The sequence below is a fragment of the Plecotus auritus genome (genome assembly GCF_963455305.1).
Source record: "Plecotus auritus genome assembly, chromosome: 5".
NCBI lineage: Eukaryota > Metazoa > Chordata > Mammalia > Chiroptera > Vespertilionidae > Plecotus > Plecotus auritus.
The window spans coordinates 33269363-33296969 of NC_137776.1; the positions used below are offsets into that span (position 1 = coordinate 33269363).

General features: G+C 41.5%; 1 protein-coding gene across 2 annotated transcripts in view; it reads left to right on the forward strand.

Moving 5' to 3' along the window:
* DIS3L2 (DIS3 like 3'-5' exoribonuclease 2) overlaps positions 1–27607 on the forward strand; it is a 344024-nt gene that overhangs the window by 36347 nt on the left and 280070 nt on the right. The window contains exon 1 of one of the 2 annotated variants that reach the window (XM_080669268.1): positions 21985–22097. The exons of the other annotated variant lie outside the window; for it this stretch is intronic. The gene's annotated coding sequence lies outside the window, so the exon portion shown is untranslated. Of the gene's footprint in view, positions 1–21984; positions 22098–27607 lie in introns of those variants that run through there. 2 annotated transcript variants of the gene reach the window in all.

Here is a 27607-nt window from a genome sequence, read left to right on the forward strand (position 1 = left end):
CCTAGATGAGTGAGATCATGTGATACTAGAAATACACTTATAAGAACCAAAAATGAGACAAGCAATAATGGTTATGCTGAGAGGCAAATGAATCAGTCTGTAGTGAGTTTCTTTCTGGGCCAACAGCTCTTTTGAGTCCCAATTTCAATGTCAAACAGTTCCTTATGTGTACATGTCAGCAATGATATTTCAGTTCTGGATGGTGGACAAATGGTGGTAATGCAGGTCCGACCCTCTCTGGTTTGGTCCTGGGCAACCTGCAGCGACGCACAGTTGCTGACTGCTAGTATGGCAAGGCATCGTCAGTGTCTTCCATCTCTGGACTGTTTTTCTTCTGTCTTCATGGCTGGGGCAATTCCTCTCTGTTGCAGGAATCCACATGGTCTTGGAGTTGCTTTCTGAAAATATACAAACATATTCTCAACCAAAAGTTAATAAAGGAATCTTTTCTATAAATTTGACTTGGGATCCTTTTTCATTTTTTTGCCCAAACGATTTTCCTTTGGCTTGTTTTGACACCATGTGTTTTTTTCATGGGTGTCTTGCTGTTAGCATTACAAATGAAAGTTAATTTTCTAAAGTAAAAATTTTCTAGATGTAATTTACTTACAGGATATTTTTCCTTACATGATATTCTTCTACTGTCCCCCCTTTTTTGATTTAAATATTAGGAGGTTTTTGGAAATTTTATAATGTAGTCTTGATAGCTTTTAAATTTTAATTTTTTGCACTAAAATATAACTGCTTTAGGTTCATTACATGTTATGCAATTTTACCATGAGATGAACTACCAATAAAAATTTTAGTTAACACTTTAGGAACAGCTTTTTGTCCAGTACCATTAATTTTTCTAGAATATTCACTTATTTCAATTAGCCAATTTAAATTAGTCTGAGAACTTGACTACTATTTTACTGTCAAATTTAATACTCTATCAACAATCTTATTTTACCCTGTAAATATTAGTGGGAAGGATTATTTGCCTTCTTGAGTAGGCCCTGAGCATTCCTGGTGTTAGGCTGGATTTAGATATCAAAATTCCACTTCCCCACACCATGGGGAAGACAACTCAAACAAGTCTTGTTGTAGTGAGAGGGCAGCTGCTGTCGGCCAAGTCTCTGTTACCTGGGTCCCGATTTGAGCTGGGCATGGGAAGCGAAGCAGCCATGGGGGCAGGAGACCTCCCTCAGAAATGGCGAGGGTTCAGACCCCTGCAAAGTTGGGGCGGGTGAGGGTCTGTGCCCCACCTCTGTTGACTCCCAAGTTCTCTCCTGATGGCCCCTCTGCAACTGTGCCTGTCTTAGGTTGTTCCTTCCCTGAGGAATCTTACCCGTCTTTGGCTAACCAGCCATCCTCCGGGGCCAAGCAGGGTGATGTGAGGTTCAGTTCTGTCTCCTTGGTGGCCTATGCCCCCGTGGCCTCCACGCCCAGCTCCTGCCTTGGGATCCCCTCGCCTGCTGGCGGGGTCCCCGGCACTGATCACATATCTTGGGGAACCCAGGTTTCTTCTCCTCGGAGGGCCCAGCTCACCCCACTGGGTGAGAGACAGATCTGTGGTACCAGCCACCACAAGGCTTCAACCTCAGGATGAACAGAAAGCTCAGGCAACAGCTGTGGGCAATTGGATTGTGAAAAGGGTCCCTCTTGGCCAAAGGGGCAAGAGGGGCCAATATAGAATGCTCTGGTGCCTTCCCAGGGGGCCCTCTATACAGTGGAAGGGATTAAATCCCTTCGTGTCCTTTTTAAATTGCTGCCAGACATTCAAAGAATTAGTTTGTAAGTTTGTTTGGGATAATTGTACATTATGCTGTTGTAATTCTAAAATATCAAGAGATGTGTTACCTTTGTCTCCAAGCACCAAAAAGATGATTTTTTATTGATTCCCAAGGGTGCGAGGTACTATTATAGGTAATGGGGGTAATATAAATCTGGGAAAAATTATAATGAGATTGTAGAATAATATCATGTAAGGATATTCTTTGCTCTAGGCCAGGGGTCCTCAAACTTTTTAAACAGGGGGCCAGTTCACTGTCCATCAGACCGTTGGAGGGCCGGACTATAGTTTAAAAAAAAACAAACTATGAACAAATTATGTGCACTGCGGGCCCGGGACGAGTCGGCTGCTAAGCAGGACAGGCAGCGGCACCTGGCGGGCTGGATAAATGTCCTCGGCGGGCCGAATGTGGCCCACGGGCCGTAGTTTGAGGACGCCTGCTCTAGGCCATGGCAATTCCATTTCAAACTGGCTGTCAATTTCTTTTTGTATAGATAAGGTCTTAGTTACATTTTCTGCACCTCTCCCAGGAGCAAGTAGTGATAGCCCCTTCCTTTGGTGTCCATGCAAGCCAGAAACCTCTCTTTAATTTTACACACAAAGGAACAGTGGTTTGATTTTGTGTCATACAAAAGGGAAGCTGGGTGGCGACCCCTGTGTAATTATACTTCCTTGCCCCACCCATGGTCCTCCTGGATGACCAAGGTGTTTGGTATTATTGGTGACTACATTAGTCGGGGGATCAGCCCACGTAAGGGCTCTTACCCATGAAGGGTCAGGAACATAAGTCCAAAATACTTCCCCATTTGCCCCAGGTAATATTACCGTACAGCTGATGACTGCTAGCATGGCAAGAAAGACGTTCTCAGGCATTCTTGGGGTTCTGGTTACCTCACAATTTCTTTTCTATTTTTTTATTATTTTTTTATTTTATTATTTTTATACATATGTGTCCTTATTCCCCCATTACCCCCCACCCCCCACTCATGCCGCACCCACCTGTTGTCTGTGTCCATTGATTAGGCTCATATGCATGCACACAGTCCCTTGGTTGATCTCTCCCCCTTACTCCCACCAACGCCCTCCTTCCCTGAGATTTGAGGTTCTTATCGATGTTTCTCAGTCTCTGGTTCTGTTCTTGTTCATTAGTCTATGCCGTTCATTATATTCCACAAATGAGTGAGATCATATGATATTTATCTTTCTCTGCCTGGCTTATTTCACTTAACATAATACTCTCTATCTCCATCCATGTTGTTGCAAATGGTAGGAACTCCTTCTTTTTTACCGCAGCGTAGTATTCCATTGTGTAGATGTACCACAGTTTTTTAATCCACTCATCTGCTGATGGGCATTTAGGCTGTTTCCAAATCTTAGCTGTGGGGAATTGTGCTGCTATGAACATAGGGGTGCATATATCCTTTCTGATTGGTGTTTCTAGTTTCTTGGGATATATTCCTCGAAGTGGGATCACTGGGTCAAATGGGAGTTCCATTTTTAGTTTTTTGAGGAAACTACATACTGTTCTCCACAGTTGCTGCACCAGTCTGCATTCCCACCAGCAGTGTACGAGGGTTCCTTTTTCTCCGCATCCTCGCCAACACTTGTTGATTTGTTGATGATAGCCATTCTGACAGGTGTAAGATGGTACTGCATTGTTGTTTTGATTTGCATCTCTCGGATGATTAGTGACTTTGAGCAGGTTTTCATATGTCTCTTGGCCTTCCTTCTGTCTTCTTTCAAGAAGTGTCTATTTAGATCAGTTGCCCATTTTTTGATTGGGTTGTTTATCTTCTTTTTGTTAAGTTGTATGAGTTCTCTGAAAATGTTGGAGATTAGGCCCTTATTGTTGATATCATTGGCAAATATGTTCTCCCATGCAGTGGGCTTTCTTGTTGTTTTCTTGATGGTTTCCTTTGCTGTGCAAAAGCTTTTTATTTTCATGTAGTCCCATTTGTTTATTTTCTCTTTAGTTTCCATTGCCCTAGGGGCAGTATCAGTGAAGAAATTCCTTCGGGCCGAAACCGGTTTGGCTCATTGGATAGAGCATCGACCAGCGGACTGAGGGGTCCCGGGTTCGATTCCAGTCAAGGGCATGTACCTTGGTTGTGGGCACATCCCCAGTGGGAGGTGTGCAGGAGGCAGCTGATCGATGTTTCTCTCTCATTGATGTTTCTAGCTCTCTATCCCTCTCCCTTCCTCTCTGTAAAATATCAATAAAATATATTTAAAAAAAAAAAGAAATTCCTTCGACATATGTCTGAGATTTTGCTGCCTGTGGATTCCTCTAGTATTTTTATGGTTTCCCGTCTTATGTTTAAGTCCCGTATCCATTTTGAGTTTATTTTTGTGTATGGTGAAAGTTGGTGATCTAGTTTCATTTTTTTGCATGTATCTGTCTAATTTTCCCAACACCATTTATTGAAGAGACTGTCTTGACTCCATTGTATGTTCATGCCTCCTTTGTCAAATATTAATTGGGCATAGTGGTTTGGGTCGATATCTGGGTTCTCTATTCTATTCCATTGATCTATATGTCTGTTCTTGTGCCAGTACCAGGCTGTTTTAAGAACAGTGGCTTTGTAGTACAGCTTGAAATCTGGTATTGAGATCCCCCTTACTTTGTTCTTCTTTCTCAGGATTGCTGTGGCTATTTGGGGTCTTTTTTTATTCCAGATGAATTTTTGGAGAGTTCTTTCTAGGTCTGTGAAATATGCTGTTGGTATTTTAATGGGGAGTGCATTGAATCTATAGATTGCTTAGGGTAATATGGACATTTTAATGATGTTGATTCTACCAATCCATGAACATGGTATGTTCTTCCATCTGTTTACATCTTCCTCTATCTCTTTTTTCAGTGTCCTGTAGTTTTCTGCATATAGGTCTTGTACCTCCTTGGTTAGGTTTATTCCTAAGTATCTTAATTTTTTTGGTGCGATGGAAAATGGGATTGCTTTTTTAGTCTCTCTTTCTGTAAGTTCACTGTTGGTGTATAGAAATGCCATAGATTTCTTGGCGTTAATTTTGTATCCTGCTACATTGCCGAATTCATTTATTAAGTCTGTTAGTCTTTTGATGGAGTCTTTCGGGTTTTTTTTGTACAATATCATGTCATCTGCAAACAAGGACAGCTTTACTTCTTCTTTTCCAATTTGGATGCCTTTTATTTCTTCTTCTTGTCTAATTGCAGTGGCTAATACTTCCAGTACTGTGTCAAACAGGAGTGGTGAGAGTGGGCATTCCTGTCTTGTTCCTGTTCTTAGAGGAAATGGTTTTAGTTTTTGCCCATTGAGTATGATGTTAGCTGTGGGTTTATCATATATAGCTTTTATTATGTTGAAGTATGATCCTTCTATTCCCACCTTGTTGAGAGTTTTTATCAAGAAAGGGTGTTGGATTTTGTCAAATGCTTTTTCTGCATCAATTGATACGACTATGTGATTTTTATCTCTCAATTTGTTTATGTGATGTATCACGTTTATTGATTTTCGGATATTGTACCATCCTTGCATTCCTGGGATAAATCCTACTTGGTCATGGTGTATGATCTTTCTGATGTACTGCTGGATCCGATTTGCTAGAATTTTGTTGAGGATTTTGGCATCTACGTTCATGAGGGATATTGGCCTGTAATTCTCTTTCATTGTGTTGTCTTTATCTGGTTTTGGTATTAGGGTGATGCTGGCTTCATAGAAGGAGCTTGGAAGTGTTCCTTCCTCTTGAATTTTTTGGAATAGTCTGAGGAGGATAGGTTTTAGTTCTTCCTTGAATGTTTGGTAAAACTCTCCTGTGAAGCCGTCTGGCCCCAGGCTTTTGTTTGCCGGAAGCTTTTTGATGACTGCTTCAATTTCTTCCATAGTTACTGGCATGCTGAGCTGTATAGATTCTTCCTGATTCAGTTTTGGAAGGTTATATTTTTCTAGGAATATGTCCATTTCCTCCAGGTTGTCCAGTTTGTTGGAATAGAGTTGTTCATAGTATTTTTTAACAATCCTTAGTATTTCGGCGGGATCTGTTGTTATTTCTCCCCTTTCATTTCTGATTTTGTTTATTTGGGTCCTCTCTCTTTGCTTCTTGGTGAGCCTGGCTAGAGGTTCATCAATCTTGTTTATCCTTTCAAAGAACCAGCTTTTGGTTTTGTTGATCCTTTGTATTGTTTCTTTGGTCTCTATGTCGTTTATCTCCGCTCTGATCTTTATTATTTCCTTCCTTCTGCTTACACTGGGCTTTTCTTGTTGCTCTTTTTCTAACTTTTTGAGTTGTTGGGTTAGGTAATTTATTACCATTGTTTCTTGTTTTTGCAGTATGCTTGTAGAACTATGAACTTCCCTCTTGAGACTGCTTTTGCTGTGTCACATTGATTTTGGATTGTTGTGTTTTCATTGTAATTTGTTGCCATGATTTTTTTTTTTCTTCCTTGATCTCTCTGGTAACCAAGTCATTGTTTAATAGCATGCTGTTTAGCCTCCATGTGTTTGATTTTTTGGATTGTTTTTATTGTAGTTGATTTCCAGTTTTATGCCACTGTGATCTGAGAAGATGCTTGATATGATTTCTATCTTCTTGAATTTGAAGAGACTTTTCCTATGTCCCAACATATGGTCTATCTTTGAAAATGACCCATGTGCACTTGAGAAGAATGTATATTCTGTGGCTTTGGGGTGAAATGTTCTGAAGATGTCCATTAATTCCATCTGGTCTAGTGAGTCATTTAGGATTGATGTTTCTTTGCTGATTTTTTGTTTAGAGGATTTGTCCAATGGTGATAGTGGGGTATTAAAGTCTCCTACTATGATTGTATTGCTGTCAATCTCTTCTTTGATAGCCTCCAGGAGATTTTTTTATGTATTTGGGTGCTCCTGTATTGGGTGCGTATATGTTTACCAGAGTTATTTCTTCTTGTTGGATTGCTCCCTTTGGTATTATGAAGTGGCCTTCCTTATCTCTTGTTATGTCTTTCACTTTGAGATCTAATTTGTTAGATATAAATATTGCTACCCCAGCTTTTTTTTTTCATTTCCATTCGCCTGCAAAACCTATTTCCATCCCTTCACCCTCAGTCTGTGTGCATCTTTTTTTCTGAGGTTGGTTTCTTGTAGACAGCAGATATATGGGTTGTGTTTTCTAATTCAATCCGTTACCCTATGTCTTTTGATTGGGGCATTTAATCCATTTACATTTAAAGTTATTATTGATAGGTACTTGTCGCCATTTTTATTCTTTACCCCTGTGTTCCTTCTTCGCTTCCTATTTTTTTTTTTTTTACAGCAGACCTTTTAGCATTTCTTGCATTGATGGTTTGATGGTAATAAATTCCCTTGTCTTTTTTTGTCTGTGAAGCTCCTGATTTCACCTTCAATTTTGATTGATAGCCTTGCTGGGTACAGTATTCTTGGATTCAGACCCTTCCTTTGCATGACTTTGTATATTTCATTCCATTCCCTTTTGGCCTGATGAGTTTCTGTTGAGAAATCAGTTGCTAGTCTGATGGGGGTTCCTTTGTATGTAACTTTCTGTCTCTCTCTGGCCGCTTTTAAGATTCTTACTTTGTCGTTTGTATTTGCCAATTTAATTATAATGTGCCTTGGCGTTGGTCTTTTGGGGTTCATTTTGGTTGGGATTCTGTGAGCTTCTTGGATTTGTGTGGGTTTTTTCTTCCCTATATCAGGGAAATTTTCTGTCATTATTTCTTCAAACAGGTTTTCTATTCCTTGCTCAGTTTCCTCTCCTTCTGGCACACTTATTATGCGGATGTTGTTTTGTTTCATGTTGTCCCAAAGTTCCCTTAGGCTCTCCTCCTGCTTTTTAATTTTTTTTTTCTAGAAGCTGCTCTACTTGGGTATTTTTTCCTACCTTGTCTTCTAGCTCACTGATGTGGTCCTCTACTTCTTCTTGTCTACTCTTGATGCTTTCTATTGAGTTCTTTACAGCAGCGATGTCATTTTTCATTTCTTCTTGGTTCTTCTTCATTTCCTCTTGGTTCTTACTCATATTGTCAAATTTATCTTCCATTGTTTTCAGCCACCTTATGACCATTTCTCTGAATTCTTTCTCTGGCAGTTTGCTTGCCTCCATTTCGTTTACTACCTTTTCTGGTGATGCCTGCTTTTTTTTTTCATATGCGGGCTGTGTCTTTGTCTCCCCATGGTCTCTTTTCTCTGTGTGTCTGGTCATGTAGTTCTCTCTCTCCTGTGTTGATTTAAAGGCACAGAATACAACACAACCAAGTACCACACACAAGGCACTGAACATAAATTATTCACAGTATTAATAACCCCAAATAAAGATGACCACCAGAGAAAGGCAAATTAGGGGATAGGAGAGAAAGAAGAAGAGAGGGGGAAAAAAAAGAAAGGAGTGCCAAAATGAAATTGGGAAAAGGAAAAAAAAAGTTAAAGAGAAAAGAAAGAGAATAAGAAGAAAACGTGAACAAACTGTATATATGGGGGAAATCTCCAATAGAACAGCCACTAATCCCAGCAAATGCCAGCAACAAGTACCTGGGGACGAATACAAACTACAAACAACAATATCAGGCGAAGCGAGGAAAACAGATGCAAAAAACAAACAAAAACAAAGCAAACAAAACAAAACAAAAAAGAATAAGCAAATGATCTCACAAACAAGCATAAAAAAACGATATAATCAACATTCGAGCAAGCAACAACAAAAGGACAAAGAGAAAAACAATTTTTGGATAGTCAAGACAGAGAAGAGAGAGGTGTGTATGAACTCGGAGTAGGGGATTGTAGATTAGATATATAAGTAGGGTGAAATTTTAACAGGGAGTAAAAAGAAAGAATAGGGAAAATCTAAGGCAGGAAAAGGGTAAGAGAAACAGGACAACAAAAGGGCAAAAGTTAGGAAGAGAGTGATGGCATAAAGATAAAGTAGAATGATGCTAAAGGAAAGATGAAAATAGAATGTAGAACACTAATCTCAAAATCAAATACAGAGAAAATAAAATGACACTTTTTAAAAAAAAAAAAGTAAAATAGTAGTAGTAATAATACTGATTGAAATAAAAATGTAATAATTAAAAAGGTAAAATCAAGTGAGGAAAAAAGAAAAAACATTAGTTTCTTAAGTAAAATATGAAAAAAAAATGTGGAGTAGTGAAGGTCATTCACTTCCTCTGTTGTTTTGTTTGGTACACCTGTTTCCCAGTCAGGACAGTATTGCAGTTCGCTGTGTTGACCTGCTCCTCAGTATTGTAATCCAGTCCTGATTTTTTAAGCAGGCGGTGTGTCTTACTTTCTTGTATTCCTTAATTTGTGATTACACAAGAGTCAATTTGTGATTCAGCCCCTGGCTGGCAGTGTTTCTGGGTTTACTTCTGGGTCTATGGTTCCTTTCTAGCCTCTGCTTTAGATCCTGCTTTCCCTATGGCACTCAATACCGGTTTGTGGGAGTGGGCTGCCCCAGAACTGGTTCTCTGACAGTCACTCCCCACTCTGATCCCCAGGTTCCAGAAACACAACTTTTCCCTGCAGTCTCCTAGGGTGTCCCCAACTGGGTGAGCCTATGTATTGGGCTCAGTAATCACAAACAAGGATTCAAAGAGGAAAAAGCATGAGTGTGCGTACTCCGGGTTTTCCCATAAGCCTGCGCAATCTCCTTTTCCCCCTTGTGTCCAAACAGCTGGCACACTCCCAGAGTTTTTAGGCTGTCCTTCTCCGTCAGATTAAAATGGGTTGCTTTTTAGAGATCCCCTCTGTTAGCAGCTCTGAGGACCTCCTTCCACATTCACGGATCATGCCAGCCCCAACAGCCACGGATTTTTCTAGGCTCAGTCTTCCCCCGGTCTTCCAGCTCCCGCAATGCGCGCGTTTCTCTGTCCTGCTGGGACCAGAGACCTCATCTTATCCCAGGCGAAATCTGACCTTTCTGTGGTGGAGTGTAGAGCTCCTCTGAATCCACGTGTTTGCACCAATTGGGGACTGGTGCTCTGGGGTTTGCAGCTGTTCAGTGGGTGCCACAGTTGTAGATTTTCAGGTTTCCTATAACATCCACTTTCCCCTTCAAGATGGCGCGGTCTCCGCGTCCGAGCCGGTGGCTCCGGGAGGGAACCCAGCAGCAGTGAGGGCTGCCCTGTCAGGGGAACCCCGTCCAGTAGTCCCCCACCTTCTCCTGGAGTATAGCTGTCCCTTAATTCTCCAACAGACACTCCTCATGCGACCCTCAGCTGTTCTTTCTATCTGCTCCGGGAGAAGGCTCGGGAAACGTCTTTTTATTCCTCCGCCATTTTGGTTCTCTATGTTGAATTTAAAGATCAGTTTGGGGAGAATTGACATTTTTCCTATGTCATAATAGTCTACCAGTATCAACATCTTATCACTTTAGGTGAAATGTAGGAACCTTACCAAGCATTTAGGCCCCTTTATCCTCCTTACTTTATAATTAGTTGTCTTAAATATATCCTTTACATAAATTGAGAACAATATCAGACAATATAATACTTTTACTTTTAACCATGTAACATAATTTTAAAAACTTTAAAAGAAAGTTAGTCTAGTACATTTACCTGTAAAGTTACCAACATTAGTTACTTTTTTACTTCTAAAAGTTCTGTTTAATGCTTTAAATATTTGTCTTTTAGTAAGCTTTTTCACTTTCTTTTTTCTTTATACACATTATGGTTTTTAAATAGTTTATTTATTGTTTTTATGACCTGAAACTATTTCGTACCACATTTTGCTGTGTTTTTTTTTCTGACTCTCAATCATGATGTCTCTGTTCCTAAGTCTCTCTTCCTCATATGTTTTGTAAGTATTCATCAGGCATTTGACTATAGGAATATTCTGAATCAGATAGTTTTGAGAGGATTTTTTAAATTCAGCCAGCACCCTGGGACATTACCAACCTGGGATCACTTCAAGTTAGTGTATGTGTTTGGGGTTGCATGACTGTGCTGCCCCCAAGACCAGCCTGGATCAAAACAGATACATTTCTTGATGGTTTTCTTCACTAGTCAGTGCATTTTTCCCTAGCCCACTGTTTTACTGAGTTGGTTGTCCTTTACCAGTCTTGATTTTTTTGCAGGGGGGATCATGTCTCATGTAGTCAGAGCCTTATTTCCTGTCCCCCTTGTAGTTTTAGACTGTAAGCCTGTTGGCAATGACACCAAGATGTGCTCCAGTCTCTGTAGCCTCAGCTTCTACATATTCTGGTTTCTAGCTCATGATATTGGGGATTTTCTTTTCTCTTTTGAGCTCTCCACTGTGCTGTCAAGCAGTTGGTAATATTTTGTTCAATAGTTGTAGTAATTTGATATCAGTAAGTTTTTCAGAATATTGACTCCACTAAATTATCAGAAACAATTTTCTGCCACACCATGCTTTAGATCACAGATTGTTGGGTTAGGGACCTGCTCCTGGTTATTTCAGAATCTTTCAGAACTTGTCACCTGGGACAAAAGTTGCTTGCTGTCTCTCAGAAGAGGCTGTTCCTTAAAAGAAAGGAGTATGGTCATATTTTGCTCTGCTATCACATTTGCAAAGCAAGTAGAGAGGCTCCAGAAGAGGGGAAATGTTCAGCTGTGTCAAGGGCTACAGTAAGGTTAAGTAAGATCAAGACTGAAAATTGATAGTGGGATTTCACAATCAGAAGATCTTTGCCAAAAAAGTCTCTATGGAACCAAGTGGGAAAAAGCCTATTGGGTGTTTTAATCTCTGGGAAGATGTTCTTACTCAGGCAATTCCCATTTTGTCAGAAAGCATGACTTTTTATAAGTAGGTGGCTATTTATTTTATAATCTCTTATTTTAATTCTCTGTGGGTTCCAAACCTGCCTTTGGTAGATTAGCTCTGTCTGTCATAGAAACTGGACTCAGTTATAGAGTGTATGAGCTATCCAGTATGTACCTATTCTTTTTTTTATTTGTTTTTTTGTTAATCTTCTCTCAAGGATATTTTTTTCATTGATTTTTAGAGAGAGTTAAAGGAAGAGGCAGAGAGAGAAATACCAATGTGAGAGAGACACATTGATTGGTTGCCTCCCACACACACCCTGACCAGGGCCAGGGATCAAAACTGCAACTCAGGTATGTGCCCTTAACCTGGACTTGAACTTGCAACCCTTTGGTCCTTTGGCCGATGCTCTAACTCAGGGGTGGGCAAACTTTTTGACTCGAGGGCCACAATGGGTTCTTAAACTGGACCAGTGGGCCGGAACAAAAGCATGGATGGAGTGTTTGTGTGAACTAATATAAATTCAAAGTAAAGGAGCGGAGGGGAGAGCAAGAGAACCGGATAGAACAGCTGGAACCGGCCCGCGGGCCGTAGTTTGCCCAAGGCTGCCTGAGCAAGAGGCCAGGGCCAATGTGTACCTATCCTTAAAGCTTTCATTTTATCTCCTCAAATGCGGTAATCAGAAGACTAGTACAGTAAGAGCTGAGCTGGGGTGTGAAAGTAAGAGAAAGAAGTTATGAGATGTTGCCAGTTTTAACATGAAGTTTCTGTTCTGTGGCGTTTTTAAAAATTATCATGAAAGTTTCAAATATACACAAACTAGAGAGAGTAGTTCATCACCCTCCATTGACCTATTTCCCAAATTCAAGAATTTTTGCATATTTGCCTCATTCATCCCTTTTTATTTCTCTCTCCTTTGCTGAAATATTTAAAAGAAATCCCTGATATCATTTATTGTAATTTCACATATACATATACATGCTACGCAATATGAAAATTGTTATTTACAGGGACAATGTCATTACCAAACCTGATACAAAATTGACAGTTCTTTGGTATAACCTACTATACTGAGAGTACTACTGAGGCATCTTTTATTTATTTTTTTAAACTTTGAATATGCTGACGTTGTTTTTCCTTTGTTGTTTTTTTGTGCTTGTCATGCCCTCTCCCAAGAAGGCTCTACCCAGAGACCTTCACGTGGTGGACTTCTCATCATTTGGATCTTGGCTACAGTATTTTTTCCTCAATAGAGGCTTTTTGTAATCACCAAAGCTAAAATAGTACTCTCTTTCTCCATTCCATTTGTCACTATCTCTTCAGTCTGTTTTACTGCCTTAAGTGGTTGCTTGTTTTCTCCACCCCCTTGATCAGTGGTTCTCAACCTTTCTAATGTAATGTAAATATCTCTGTTTTCCGATGGTCTTAGGCTCTACAGCAGCGGTTCTCGACCCACAGGTTGAGAACCGCTAGCAGGGTCGCCTAAGACCATCAGAAAACACAGATATTTACATCAAGATTCATAACAGTAGCAAAATTACAGTTATGAAGGAGCTACGAAAATAATTTTATGGTTGGGGGTCACCACAACATGAGGAACTGTATTAAAGGGTCGCGGCATTAGAAAGGTTGAGAACCACTGCCCTAGATGGTCAATACCATGGGAGTAGGGACTTTGTAAGGTCATGTTGTGTTCATTGCTATTTGCCCAGGGCCTGAGGAGGTCCTAGCATATAGCAATGAAGCACATGTTTAGAAACAAGTCAGGGAGGAGGATCCAAGATGGCGGAGTAGATAAACACCTAAACTGCTGCCTTGCACAACAATCTCAAAACTACAACTAAAAGACAAAACGTGTATCACCCAGAACCACGGGAAAGCTGGCTGAGTGGAAGTTCTACAACTAGAAGGAAAGAGAAAAGAGCAGTGAGACGTGCACAAGCGCTGAAAAGCTGAGGTACGTAAGTGCGCGTATCAGGCTGGCGGCAGGCGACTGGGAGCACTGCTTTTTTCAACCCGAAGGGAGACAAGCTCTCAATTACTCCGAACTCCAGTTTCTGGGGAGACGAGGGGTACCCAAACTCCCACGGGGAGAAGCTGGACTGTCTGCCTTCGGAAAGTTAAGGGTGGCTTGCTTGCAGGGCTGAGCGCAGGAATAATTGTTTACTGCGCTGGGACGCGGGGATGTGGTCAGAGACGCAGAGCTGGCTTTCTGACAGCCATCGCTGTTTGCCACGCCCTAGCCTAGTGATGCCCTGAGTTCCCGCCCCGCACAACCTACAAACCCACCCAAGCTCCAAGCAGCAGCTTTAGCATATGAATGGCCTGCCCTATCACAGCTTAACATAGCAAACTTGCAGCCCAGGTCACACAGCTCCAAAAACTCCAAACCCCAAGCAAAGAGGAGAAAAACTGTAGTTCTCGCTGTAGTGCCTGCTGGGTGGCCTCAGACAGTAGCTGACCTGCACCCCATTGGAGATCCAGAAGCCAGTGTAACTAGTGGTCAGTGTGAGACACCAGATTTCAACTCCTCACATCCATAAGTGACACATTCAAGAGGCAGACTCAGTGAGCACCAAAGCCCCACTGAAACAAGTCCTGCACCATAAGCATGTCTCCAGCTCAGCAGTTCTTCCATTATAGACACAGCGGGTCCTCACAGCCAATTGGCCCGGAGGTCAATTCCTCCCAGTGTACCAACAGCAATCAAGGCTTAACTACACCAAGACTTTGAACTCAGCCCACAAAGGGGTGCACCAAGAGTGTCCACCTCAGGTTATTGGGAAGCTATTGGCCCCTATAGGTCACCTACCACACAAAGCCACTCCATCAACACAGGGAAGCAGAGACAAAGAAACATGTCACGAATGAGAGAAATGGAGGAAAGCAAACTACTGGACGACATAGAGTTCAGAACCACATTTATAAGGTTACTCAAGAATCTTCTAAAAACCGCCGAGAAACTTGATGAGACCTCTGAGGAGCTTAGTGAGACCTTCAAGGACCTTAATGAGAATTCCAAAAAAATGGAAAAGGACCAGTCAGAAATTAAGCATACACTGTCTAAAATAAAGAATATACAGAAACTCAACTGTAGATCAACGTACCCCAAGAATCAAACCAAAGATCTGAAATATGAGGAAACAAAAAACACCCAACCAGAAAAACAAAAAGAAAAAAGAATCCAAAAATATGATGATAGTGTAAGGAGCCTCTGGGACAACTTTAAGCGTACCAACATCCGAATTTTTGGGGTGCCAGAAGAAGAGAGCAAAATATTGAAAACCTATTAGAAGAAATAATGACAGAAAACTTTCCCTACCTGGTGAAAGAAATAGACTTACAAGTCCAGGAAGCTCACAGAACCCCATACAAGAGGAATCCAAAGAGGACCACACCAAGACACATCATAATTAAAATGCCAAGGGCAAAAGACAAAGAGAGAATCTTGAAAGCAGCAAGAGAAAAACGGTTAGTTACCTACAAGGGAGTACCCATACGACTGTCAGCTGATTTCTCGGCAGAAGCTATGCAGGCCAGAAGGGAGTGGCAAGAAATATTCAAAGTGATGAACAGCAAGAACCTACAACCAAGATTACTCTACCCAGCAAAGCTATCATTCAGAGTTGAAGGTCAGATAAAGAGCTTCACAGACAAGAAAAAGCTAAAGGAGTTCATCACCACCAAACCAGGATTACATGAAATGCTGAAGGGTATTCTTTAAGAAGAGGAAGAAGAAGAAAAAGGTAAAGATAAAAATTATGAACAACAAAATGACATCAAATACACACCTACCAACAAGTGAATCTAAAAATCAAGTGAATAAAAAATCTGAAGAACAGAATGGACTGGTGAATATAATAGAATCAGGGACATAGAAAGGGAGTGGACTGACAATTCTCAGGGGTAAAGGGGTGTGAGGGGTTCGGGAAGAGATTGGGCAAAAATCTTACACCTATGGATGAAATAGTGGTGGGGGGTAAGGGCATGGGGTGGGGTGGGGTGGGGAATCAGGTGGAGGGGAGCTATGGGGGGAAAAAAAGAGGAACACCTGTAATAATCTGAACAATAAAGATTTATTAAAAAAATAAAAAAATAGAAACAAGTCAGCTATTAGATTAATAAGAAAAGACTCAATAATCTTCTTAATATTTTATAACCATTATCTCTCCCTACAACTGAATCCCAAGAGCTTTAACCAACAGCTGTGTTTGCAAAAAGTGCTAGATTGTTGTCCCGTTCAGGACATTTAATCTTTTAAATCCTCAAAATATTTTATAAAATGTGAATAAAGTCACTTCTGACCTGTTGAGAGGCACTATTTTTACTGACATAACTCTCATTTGAGATCACTTTATTTGAGCTTGCAGCTAATAAATCTGTTTTGGCCCTTATGAAACAGGATGAAATGATTTTGTAGCCCACATATCCTTTAACAGGTTATTTAAACTTTTATTTAGTACATCATTTGTATTCGCTTAAGGGGGTGTTTTTATTATATTGTCAGTTGTTGGGAATGTTCTTTAGCATGAGAAAAAATGTAACTAAATAAACAGATATGATTTTATAATTAAAGATTTGGATTCTTGTTAGAAACATAATTTCAGACCTAAAGAAATGATTGAAATCAGCAAATTAACACTGATGTAATGGCACTGTTGTAATCTATAGATTCTATTTAAATGTCTTCAAGTTCCTCAGTCATGCTCTTTATATGAAGAGAAAATCCTGGCCCTGGCCCATGTAGCTAAGTTGGTTGAACCTTGTTCCATGCACCAAAAGGTTGCTCGTTTGGTTCCTGGTCAGGGCACATGTCCAAGGTGTGGGTTTGGTCCCTGGTTGGGGTACGGTTGGGGAGGTAACCAATCGATGTTTCTCTCTCACATTGATGTTTCTTTCTCTCTCCCTATTCCTTCCTCTCTAAAAAAAATCCTGCATCACAAGTAGCATAGAGTTGTCATGTGTCTTTAGTCTCCTTTAATCTGAAAAAGTTTTAACTTTCGCAAATTAACATTTTTGAAGATTATAGACCAGTTGTTTTGTAAATGTTTTTAAAAAAATATTTTCAGAAAGCGAATGGGAGAGGGAAAGAGAGCTAGAAACATCAGTGATGAGAAACATCTCTTGGCTGCCTCCTGCACTCCTCCTACTGGGGATCCAGCCCTCAACTCAGGCATGTGCCCTGACCTCCTGGTTCATGGGTCGACGCTCAACCACTGAGCAACACCGGCTGAGCTATGCAGTTATTTTGTAGCAGGTTTAATTCATGTTTCACAAATGACGTGTTTTTCATTATATATCAGGAGGCATGTGATGTTGACTTGTCCCATTACAGGTGTCTACTTTACTAGTAATCACTTGGTTAAGGTGGTCTGCCAGATTGCTTTACCATCAAGATATGCTTTTCCTCTTTGTATTTAATAAGTATCTTAGAGACTATTTTGAGACTTTTTAAATATTCTGTTACTCCTCAAAACTTTTACCCATTAGTTTTAATCATCCACTGATGAGTTGGAATTAAGATGATGATTGTCAATGGTAATATTCTAATTCCATAATTTTTTCTACAATTATTAGTTGGGATTCTGATGTAAGGAAGAACTTCCCCCTTCCACTTACTTACTTGTTTTTATCAGTATGAACTCATGGGTTCTTATTTAATGTTTTACATATAAGCTGTCATCATTTAAACAATTTAATCCTTAAATTATTATATACTAGTGGCCCAGTGCACGAAATTCATGCACATTAAAAGGGAATTAATTAGAAGAAATATTTTAATATTGCTATTTGCCCTTTCTCTATAATAGAAGTGTCAGAGATGAAAGAAAATTAGTAAAATGTATATAAAATCTCCCTCCTGTCAGAGTCTGGGGTGCACCACAGGACCTAGAGTCAAGTCCCCACCCACCACCCACACTTTGAAAACACAGGAGACCCAGACCCGGCCAGCCCACCCCCATTGGGTGAGACCCAGACCCAGCCAGCCCAAACCCCGTCAAGCCCCTCCTAGCGGGGGGCACAGCCTCAGGTCCCCCAGCCTGGCACCGGGGCGGGGGGTGTGGCCTGAGGTCACCTGTCAAGCCCTGCTGGGCAGGGTACGTGGCCTGAGGTCCCCCGGCCCGACGCTGGGGTGGGGGGGGCGCAGCATGATGTCTCCCAGCCTGGCGCTGGGGCACAGGGCGTGGTCTGAGGTCTCCCGGCCCTGTGCTGGGGCGGGGGGTGCGGCCTGAGGTACCCCGTCAATCCCCGCCAGGTGAGGGGTGTGGCCTGAGGTCCCCGTCAAGCCCAGCCCCCTACTTGCCCCCCACATCGTCACGTCAAGGCTGAATGGGGATGCATGCAAGCAGTGTCATGTTTCTAGCCAGGGATGCAGGCAGGCAGCCAGCTTCACCTCAGCGCTGGGTGGGGATGCACGCAGGCAGTGTGACCTTAGCACTGGGGGAAGTCCCTGCCCCCGTCCCCGCCCACAGACTGGTCGTGACTGGGACACCATAATGGACAAATTAGCATATTACTTATTTTATTTTATTTTTTATTTTTTTATTTTTTTAAATAAAGCTTTATTGTTCAGATTATTACAGGTGTTTCTCTTTTTTTTTTTTCCCCCATAGCTCCCCTCCATCTGATTCCCCACCCCACCCCACCCCATGCCCTTACCCCCCGCCACTGTCTTCATCCATAGGTATAAGATTTTTGTCCAGTCTCTTCCCGAACCCCTCACACCCCTTTACCCCTGAGAATTGTCAGTCCACTCCCTTTCTATGTCCCTGATTCTATTATATTCACCAGTCCATTCTGTTCTTCAGATTTTTTATTCACTTGATTTTTAGATTCACTTGTTGGTAGGTGTGTATTTGTTGTCATTTTGTTGTTCATAATTTTTATCTTTACCTTTTTCTTCTTCTTCCTCTTCTTAAAGAATACCCTTCAGCATTTCATGTAATCCTGGTTTGGTGGTGATGAACTCCTTTAGCTTTTTCTTGTCTGTGAAGCTCTTTATCTGACCTTCAACTCTGAATGATAGCTTTGCTGGGTAGAGTAATCTTGGTTGTAGGTTCTTGCTGTTCATCACTTTGAATATTTCTTGCCACTCCCTTCTGGCCTGCATAGTTTCTGCCGAGAAATCAGCTTACAGTCATATGGGTACTCCCTTGTAGGTAACTAACCGTTTTTCTCTTGCTGCTTTCAAGATTCTCTCTTTGTCTTTTGCCCTTGGCATTTTAATTATGATGTGTCTTGGTGTGGTCCTCTTTGGATTCCTCTTGTATGGGGTTCTGTGAGCTTCCTGGACTTGTAAGTCTATTTCTTTCACCAGGTAGGGAAAGTTTTCTGTCATTATTTCTTCTAATAGGTTTTCAATATTTTGCTCTCTCTCTTCTTCTGGCACCAAAAATTCGGATGTTGGTACGCTTAAAGTTGTCCCAGAGGCTCCTTACACTATCATCATATTTTTGGATTCTTTTTTCTTTTTGTTTTTCTGGTTGGGTGTTTTTTGTTTCCTCATATTTCAGATCTTTGGTTTGATTCTTGGGGTCCTTTGATCTACAGTTGAATTTCTGTATATTCTTTATTTCAGACAGTGTATGCTTAATTTCTGTCTGGTCCTTTTCCATTTTTTTGGCATTCTCACTAAGCTCCTCAGAGGTCTCATCAAGTTTCTCGGCGGTTTTTAGAAGATTCTTGAGTAACCTTATAAATGTGGTTCTGAACTCTATGTCGTCCAGTAGTTTGCTTTCCTCCATTTCTTTCATTCGTGACATGTTTCTTTGTCTCCGCATTTTGGCTGCTTCCCTGTGTTGATGGAGTGGCTTTGTGTGGTAGGTGACCTATAGGGACCAGTAGCTCAGCCTCCCTAATCACCTGAGGTGGACGCTCTTGGTACACCCCCTTGTGGGCTGAGTGTAAAGTCTTGGTACAGTTAAGCCTTGATTGCTGTTGGTACACTGGGAGGAATTGACCTCCGGGCCAATTGGCTGTGAGGACCCGCTGTGTCTATAATGGAAGAACTGCTGCTCTGGAGACAGGCTTATGGTGCAGGACTTGTTTCAGTGGGGCTTTGGTGCTCACTGAGTCTGCCTCTTGAATGTGTCACTTATGGATGTGAGGAGTTGAAATCTGTTGTCTCACACTGACCACTAGGTACACTGGCTTCTGGATCTCCAATGGGGTGCAGGTCAGCTACTGTCTGAGGCCACCCAGGAGGAGCTACAGCGAGAACTACAGTTTTTCTCCTCTTTGCTTGGTGTTTGGAGGTTTTGGAGCTCCTGGGCTGCAAGTTTGCTAGGTTAAGCTGCGATAGGGCGGGCCATTCATATGCTAAAGCCGCTGCTTGGAGCTTGGGTGGGTTTATAGATTGTGCAGGGCGGGGTCTCAGGGCATCACGAGGCTAGGGCATGGCAAATAGCAATTGCTGCCAGTTAGCCGGCTCTGTGTCTCCGACCGTCCCCGCACCCCGCGCCCCAGCGCAGTAAACAATTATTCCTGCGCACAGCCCTGCAAGCAAGCCCCTCTCACTTTCCCACCCGATGGCAGACAGTCCAGCTTCTCCCCGTAGGAGTTTGGGTCCCCCGTGTCTCCCCAGAAACTGGAGTTCAGAGTAATCGGGAGCCTGTCTCCCTTTGGGTTGAAAAAAGCAGTGCTCCCAGTCGCCTGCCGCCAGCCCGATACGTGCACCTCAGTACCTCAGCTTTTCAGCGCTTGTGCACGTCTCACTGCTCTTTTCTCTTTCCTTCTAGTTGTAGAACTTCCACTCAGCCAGCTTTCCCGTAGTTCTGGGTGATAGACGTTTTGTCTTTTAGTTGTAGTTTTGAAATTGTTGTGCGAGGCAGCAGTTTAGGTGTTTACTTATGCCGCCATCTTGGATCCTCCTTCCATATTACTTCTTTATATGTATAGATTTGGCCAGTGGAAATCTTTTCAACTGGCTCCTGTGAACTTTGGTCATGTCCCCATCACTTTTTGGGTGTTTACTTACTTTTTGAAATGACAAGATACTTTAGGACAGGGCTTGGAAAACTTTTCCTGTAAGTGGCCAGATAGTAAATATTTTTGGCTTTGTGGGCCATCTAGTCTCTGTGGCAACTACTTAATTCCACCCTCACAGCAGGAACGCAGCCATAGACAATTTGTAAATGAATGACTGTGGTTGTGTTCCAATAAAACTTTATTTATAAGGAAAGGTGGCTGTTTGGATTTGTTTGGCCTGTGGGCTATAGTTTGCCAACTCCCCTCTAGGCTTGTATTGTACTTTCTTCAAGCCAGTCTCAGAGTTGGCCATTTTTCTAAGGCGCCCTGGATCCTTTTTGCAGTGAATGGTATTTAGAAAGTGAGAACAAGTCTGGCTGGTGTGGCTCATGCCTAGATTGTGGGCTTGATCCCGGGGGAGGGGGGGCAACTGTCCACTGAGTAACATCTCCCTGTTACTGAAAAAGTGATAAAAGCTAATGTTGCCTCAGTTATACAAGAACAATTAAGGAGCCTATTACAGATCATTATAATTTATAATTCTTGGTTCCCTTAGGTCTTAGGATTTCCAAGTTCGAGGGGATTGTTTTTCAGCCAAGGTTTCACAATGGGACAGAAGTTATCCGTAGAACAAGAGGGATTCTCCAGGAGGCAGCCTAACGATGTTTCTATCTCTTCTTCTTCCTTCCTCTTTAAAATCAATAAAAACATATTAAAAATATTTTTTAAAAAGTGAGATCTGGGTAGGCCGGCTGGTGTTGCTTAGTGGTTGAGTGTTGATCTATAGTCACGGTTCGATACCCAGTCAAGACATATGCCCAGATTGCAGGCTCAATCCCCAGTGTGGGGTGTGCAGGAGGCAGCTGATCAGTGGTTCTCTCTCATTGATTTTTTCTCTCTCTCTCCCTCCGCCTTCCTCTGTGAAATCAATAAAAATATTTTTTTAAAAAGTGAGATCTGGGTACTAGATATGTTCATTGCTACTGGGATATTGTTGATTCTAGACCCTCTTAGCAGACAGAGCTAGATAACATGAGAATATATACATACATACTTGTATACATTAGACACATCTATATTTCTGTGTATAGACCATCTATTTCTCTCCCTTTTTGCACTTTTTGACATTTCCTCTGTATCTCTTTATATATTATAAACCATTGAGTTATAATGATGTTGGGGAGCACAAGAGACTTGGTTGGAAAGTTGTAAGGAGGACATTCTGATAAAAGGGAATTATGTGGGAGGCCGCCTGCCAAAAGTGGTGCCCTAATTATTCCTTGACCTTTCCAAACAAGTCTGTGTATGTGCAGACCCCCGGTGTTTACTGGAATCCTTATGCTTAATCCCTGGATGCCCTTGCCTAGAGGACAATGTAAACACGTGTCCTCCCAAAATTACTCACCCTACTGATTGTATCTAAAGATAAAAATTCCAATAAAGGCTTAACCGGGCAGGCAATAGAGGCTGCTCTGTCCACTTGAGCTGGGCAAGCCCCTTAGCCCTCTCTTTCACAGTCAAACTGTGTTTGAGTAATCTGTTCATCCATCGTTCAGGGGCTGCTGGTCAGCCTCGGCAAGGTGGTGCCCGTGTGAGGACCAAGGAGCGTAAGGAAAGGCGGCGGAACCCTCAAAAACGAAGAGGAAGGAAACGAAAGTAACTGCGCAGTAAGTCATTGGAGCCCACTTGGGATTTCTAAGTTAGAGGGAATTGTTTTTCAGCTAAGGTTTCACAACAGACAGCAGCTGTCCACTGAGTAACATCTCTCTGTTACTGAAAAAGTGATAAAAGCTAATGTTGCCTCAGTTATACAAGAACAATTAAGGAGCCTATTACAGATCATTATAATTTATAATTCTTGGTTCCCTTAGGTCTTAGGATTTCCAAGTTCGAGGGGATTGTTTTTCAGCCAAGGTTTCACAATGGGACAGAAGTTATCTGTAGAACAACAATATGTAACAGTGCTTAAGCAGTTGTTAAAGGTGAATGGTGCCTCGGTTACCAAGAAACAATTAAAGGGCCTTTTGCAGACTATTATAATTTATAATCCTTGTTTCCTGATGCTGGAACATTAGACCTTGATCTCTGGGAACAAGTAGGCAGGGATTTAAAGAGAAATCAGGCCCAGGTGTTGTGGCAAGCCCCTTAGCCCTTCTTTCACAGTCAAATTGTGTCTGAGTAATCAATTCATAAGTCGTTCAGGGGCTGCTGGTCAGCCCTGGCAATGATATCCCCAATTTCATTTCAAAACCACAGGCCTTTATTCTAGTTTTTACACTTTCTATATTTGTAATTTCTTTCTCACATTCACAAGTGTGACTCCTATTATCCACAGTATATTTACTTATTCGTTGACTCTTAAAATATCCAGAAAGTAGTTTTAGAATTGCTAACCCATACCTCTGTAAAAAACTATTAATTTGAATTTAATTTTTATTTCTTTTTTTGTTTTTAACTGTTCAAAAGTTATTTGGGTTAATTCTCTCCCCATCTCTTTAATATGTTGTGTTTTTCATTTTAAATATATTAGGATTGATAATAGGATTGTTTGTTTTTATTTGCATTGTATTTTAGGCTATTTCCTCCATTTTTATTTTATGCTGATTTTTTTGATTATGTGAAACATGAGCCTGACTTTCTTTGGAAGTTATTTTCTTCCTTTTTTTTTTTTTTTTTTGTAACATCTGATTTTGTTGCTTCTTTATTTCATTTCAGTGTCTGCCTGTATACCTTTATTAATTTCTTTGTTATATTTTTACTTTGTTATATTTTTCTACTTTTTCCTCTTTGCATTTCCTAAAAGTTGCCCTAACCCAGATTTTGTCCTAGGCCCTCTTCTTTCTTGGCAATCTCATCTATTTTAGAAAATTTTGCAAATGGCTGGGTAATTTATCTCTCTAAGCTATGCTCTAATTTCCAAGTATTTGGTGTAGAGGTATAGGTAAAGGTATGTATTTCCATGTATAGAGTATGCATTTCCATATGGAGCTCAATAATACCCCAAGTAGAATTCATCATCTTCTCTAACTTAGTGATGTTATCATTCCTCAGTTTCCTTTTTTGAAATTTCACACAGGTGCCACTTCCTTGCTCTCATTCAGATCTGCCTGGTTGCCAAATGATGCCACTTGGTTCTGTGTGACATCATGTTAAAAGTCTCTTCAGTGTCTGCCTGTACAACTCTAGTTCAGGCATTCTTTTCTCCATTCTGTTCTAGTTCTTTCCTAAGGTACAGCTGCTGCTAGTTTTTCTCAACTGCAGATGAATCCTGCACAGATTAATTTTTCCTGAAACACAACTCTGATCTGTCTTCTCTCCTACTCACTCATGCTTCAGAAATTCCCTACTGCTTCTGAAAAACTGGGCTGGTTTTCTAGACCTTCCAACTTGTTTTAATTTCCTTACCAATGCTTTCCTTCATATAGGCTGGACTGTATCCAAATGGAATTAATGTTGGAAGAACCTGCCTGTATTTCTCTCTCTCTCTCTCTCTCTCTCTCTCTCTCTCTCTCTCTCTCTCTCTCTCTCTCTCTCTGTTTCCTTTGCCAGCAGTACGCTTTTCTCACATTCTCAGTTATTCCTTAAAATTTTTCCTAAAGCTCTCTTTGATTTATTGGCCTGCAGATACCTTTTCTCTCTCATCAGAAGTACATTTAGCCATCAGCTCCTGGACTTAAAAAAAAATTTAATGCAATCACTTCCCAACTTGTATTGTTAGTTCAATATGATTTTTATAAATTAACGTTTGTATCCCTTATTGTTCCTAGTACAGTACCTTGCAGAAGTGTTGGTTGAATGAATGAGTGGATGAATGCATTTCTGAATTAGACCATTAGACAGTCTGGGCTCCTGTATGTGCCTTTCCCACTACCTTGCTGGTTATCTAAGACAGAGATTTTCAACCAGTGTGCTGCGTCACACTGGCGTGCCACAAGAATTTAAAACCTGACTATTGCAATACCTGCCTATTTAGTCAGGGGCACTGACCCCTTTTCCCTTAAATTGTCAAATAAAAATTGACAACAGCCAATATAACAATAGCCGTCTGGTGTGAATGAATCAAAATTATTTCTATTTTTGTCATATAGGCAAAAAATATACTTTTTGGTGTGCCACAGAATTTTAGTAATTAGTTTATGTATACCATAAGATGAGAATGGTTGAAAATTTTTTATCTAAGACAATCTATTTCTCTCACTTTTTGCACTTTTTGACATTATCTCTGTATTTCTTCATGTATGACTAAATGGCCTATTACCTTTTGTCTCTGTTGCTTCTCTTCTCCTGAGTTACATTAATTTCATTTTAAAGAAAAATTACATCATTTTGGAAAAGGATATTTGTGGGAAATTTAGAGGAAATGGAAGCTAGTATTTAGAATGACATCTTGATTCATTTTATGGGAAAGCATAAAGGCTGCTTACCAGGATTTTGGAAATTTGCAAGTATAGGCTTAAATCCTGGGCTGGTGGCCAGCAGAGAATAGAAAGTAGACATTGTGATGACATGTTCAGGTGGAAGGTCAGGGGGCCAGCTGTAGGGTCCCATATTCCAGTCCGCTGATCCAGGCAGCTGATTTCTATTCCTTAGAAGCAGCTGCCCGAGCTTCTGGTCAGAGGTGACTGGTTTGAAGTGATGGCAGATCAGAATAGGGAAATAGATGCTTAACTACAATATTTCTATTTTTTAAAAGCTAGTGAACCATCTAGGGTTCCCTGCATAGTTTTGTGGCAGTGAATTAGATTTTGTTGATGAATTCTAAGGAAATGATTACTTGGTTTCATAGAGGAACGTCATTTTGTCCAAGATTAAACTTAGTCAATGCTACCTCTCTTTTTTTTTAAATTTAATAAATCTTTATTGTTCAGATTATTACAGTTGTTCCTCTTTTTTCCCCCAATAACTCCCCTCCACCCGGTTCCCACCCCACCCTCTGCCCTTACCTCCCCTGCACTGTCCTCATCCATAGGTGTACGCTTTTTGTCCAGTCTCTTCCCGCACCTCCCACACCCTTTCCCCCCCGAGAATTGTCAGTCCACTCCCTTTCTATGCCCCTGATTCTATTATATTCACCAGTTTATTCTGTTAATCAGATTTTTAACTCACTTGATTTTTAGATTCACTTGTTGATAGACATGTATTAGTTGTTCATAATCTTTATCTTTTTCTTCTTTTTTAAAAAAATATATTTTATTGATTTTTTACAGAGAGGAAGAGAGAGGGATAGAGAGTTAGAAGCATCGATGAGAGAGAAACATTGATCAGCTGCCTTCTGCATACCTCCCACTGGGGATGTGCCCGCAACCAAGGTACATGCTCTTGACCGGAACCGAACCTGGGACCCTTCAGTCCGCAGGCCGGCGCTCTATCCACTGAGCCAAACCGGTCAGGGCTCTTTATCTTTTTCTTCTTCTTCCTCTTCTTAAAGAATACCTTGCAGCATTTCATATGATACTGGTTTGGTGGTGCTGAACTCCTTTAGCTTTTTCTTATCTGTGAAGCTCTTTATCTGACCTTCAATTCTGAATGATAGCTTTGCTGGGTAGAGTAATCTTGGTTGTAGGTTCTTGCTATTCATCACTTTGTATATTTCTTGCCACTCCCGTCTGTCCTGCATAGTTTCTGTTGAGAAATCAGCTGACAATCGTATGGGTGCTCCCTTGTAGGTAACTAACTGTTTTTCTCTTGCTGCTTTTAATATTCTCTCTTTGTCTTTTGCTCTTGGCATTTTAATTATGATGTGTCTTGGTGTGGTCCTCTTTGGATTCCTTTTGTTTGGGGTTCTCTGTGCTTGCTTCCTGGACTTGTAAGTCTATTTCTTTCACCAGGTGGGGGAAGTTTTCTGTCATTATTTCTCCAAATAGGTTTTCAGTATCTTGCTCTCTCTCTTCTTCTGGCACCCCCATAATTCGAATGTTGGTACGCTTGAGGTTGTCCCAGAGGCTCCTTATACTATCTTCAAATTTTTGGATTCTTCTTTCTTTCTGCTTTTCCGGCTGAGTGTTTTTTTTTGCTTCTTTGTATTTCAACTCATTGACTTGATTCTTGCGGTCCTCTAGTCTGCTGTTAGGTCTCTGTATAATATTTTTTATTTCAGTCAGTGTATGTTTCATTTCTAGTTGGTCCTTTTTTATATCCTCGAGGGTCTCGCTCAATTTATCGGCCTTTTCTAGGAAATTCTTGAAAAACCTTGTAACCGTGGTTTTGAACTCTATATCCAGTCATTTGTTTTCCTCCATTTCTTTCATTTGTGATCTGTTTCTTTGTCTCCGCATTTTCGTTGCTTCCCTGAATTGGTAGAGTAGCTTTGTGTGGTAGGTGTCCTCCAGGGCACAGTGGCTCAGCCTCCCCTGTTACCTGAGGTGGACACCCATTTGTGGGCTGTGTGCTCAACCTCATTGTAGTTAAGTCTTGATTGTTGTTGGTATCACTGGGAGGAACTGACCTCCAGGCCAATTGGCTGTGAGGATCAGCTGTGTCTATGCTGGGAGAACTTCTATGCTGGAGACACTCTTATGAGACAAGTCTTGCAAAATTGCAAAAGCCTCTGTGCTCAGCTTGGATGGGGCGGAGTTTCAGGGCAGAGCAGACAGCCTTGGTTTCTCGTCAGCCCTGCCCTGTGAGGCCCCTGGGTCTCAGTGTCCCTTGGTAATCGCTGCAAGCACCTCTGAGAGAAAGCCGCCCTCAAGTTTCTCCCGCTGCCAGACAGTCCAGTTTCTCCCTGAATGAGTCGGGGTTCCCAGAAACTTGCCCAGAACTGGAGTTCAATGCAGTCGGGAGCTTCTGTCTCTCACCTGCTTTAGAAAGCCAGCCGCGCACTCAGCCTCCCATGTGTTCAGCATTCAGTCCTCTCTCCGTGCACGTGCGCCTCCAGACCTCTGCCTTCCGCAGCTCCCGAGTCTCAGTGTGCTTTCTTTTTCCTGACAGTCCAGATTCCCCCCGAATGAGTCTGGTTTCCCAGCGTCTCACCCTGGACTGGAGTTCAGCGCAGTCGGGAGTTTCCTTCTCTCTCCTGCTTTAGAAAGTCAGCTGCGCACTCAGCTGCCCGTGCACACAGCCACACGTCCTCTCCGTGTGCAAGTCTCCGTACCTCAGCCTTTTGTAGCTCCTCTGAGTCTCAATGTGCTTTCCTCTTTTCTTCTAGTTGTAGAATTTCCACTCAGCCAGCTTTCCTGTG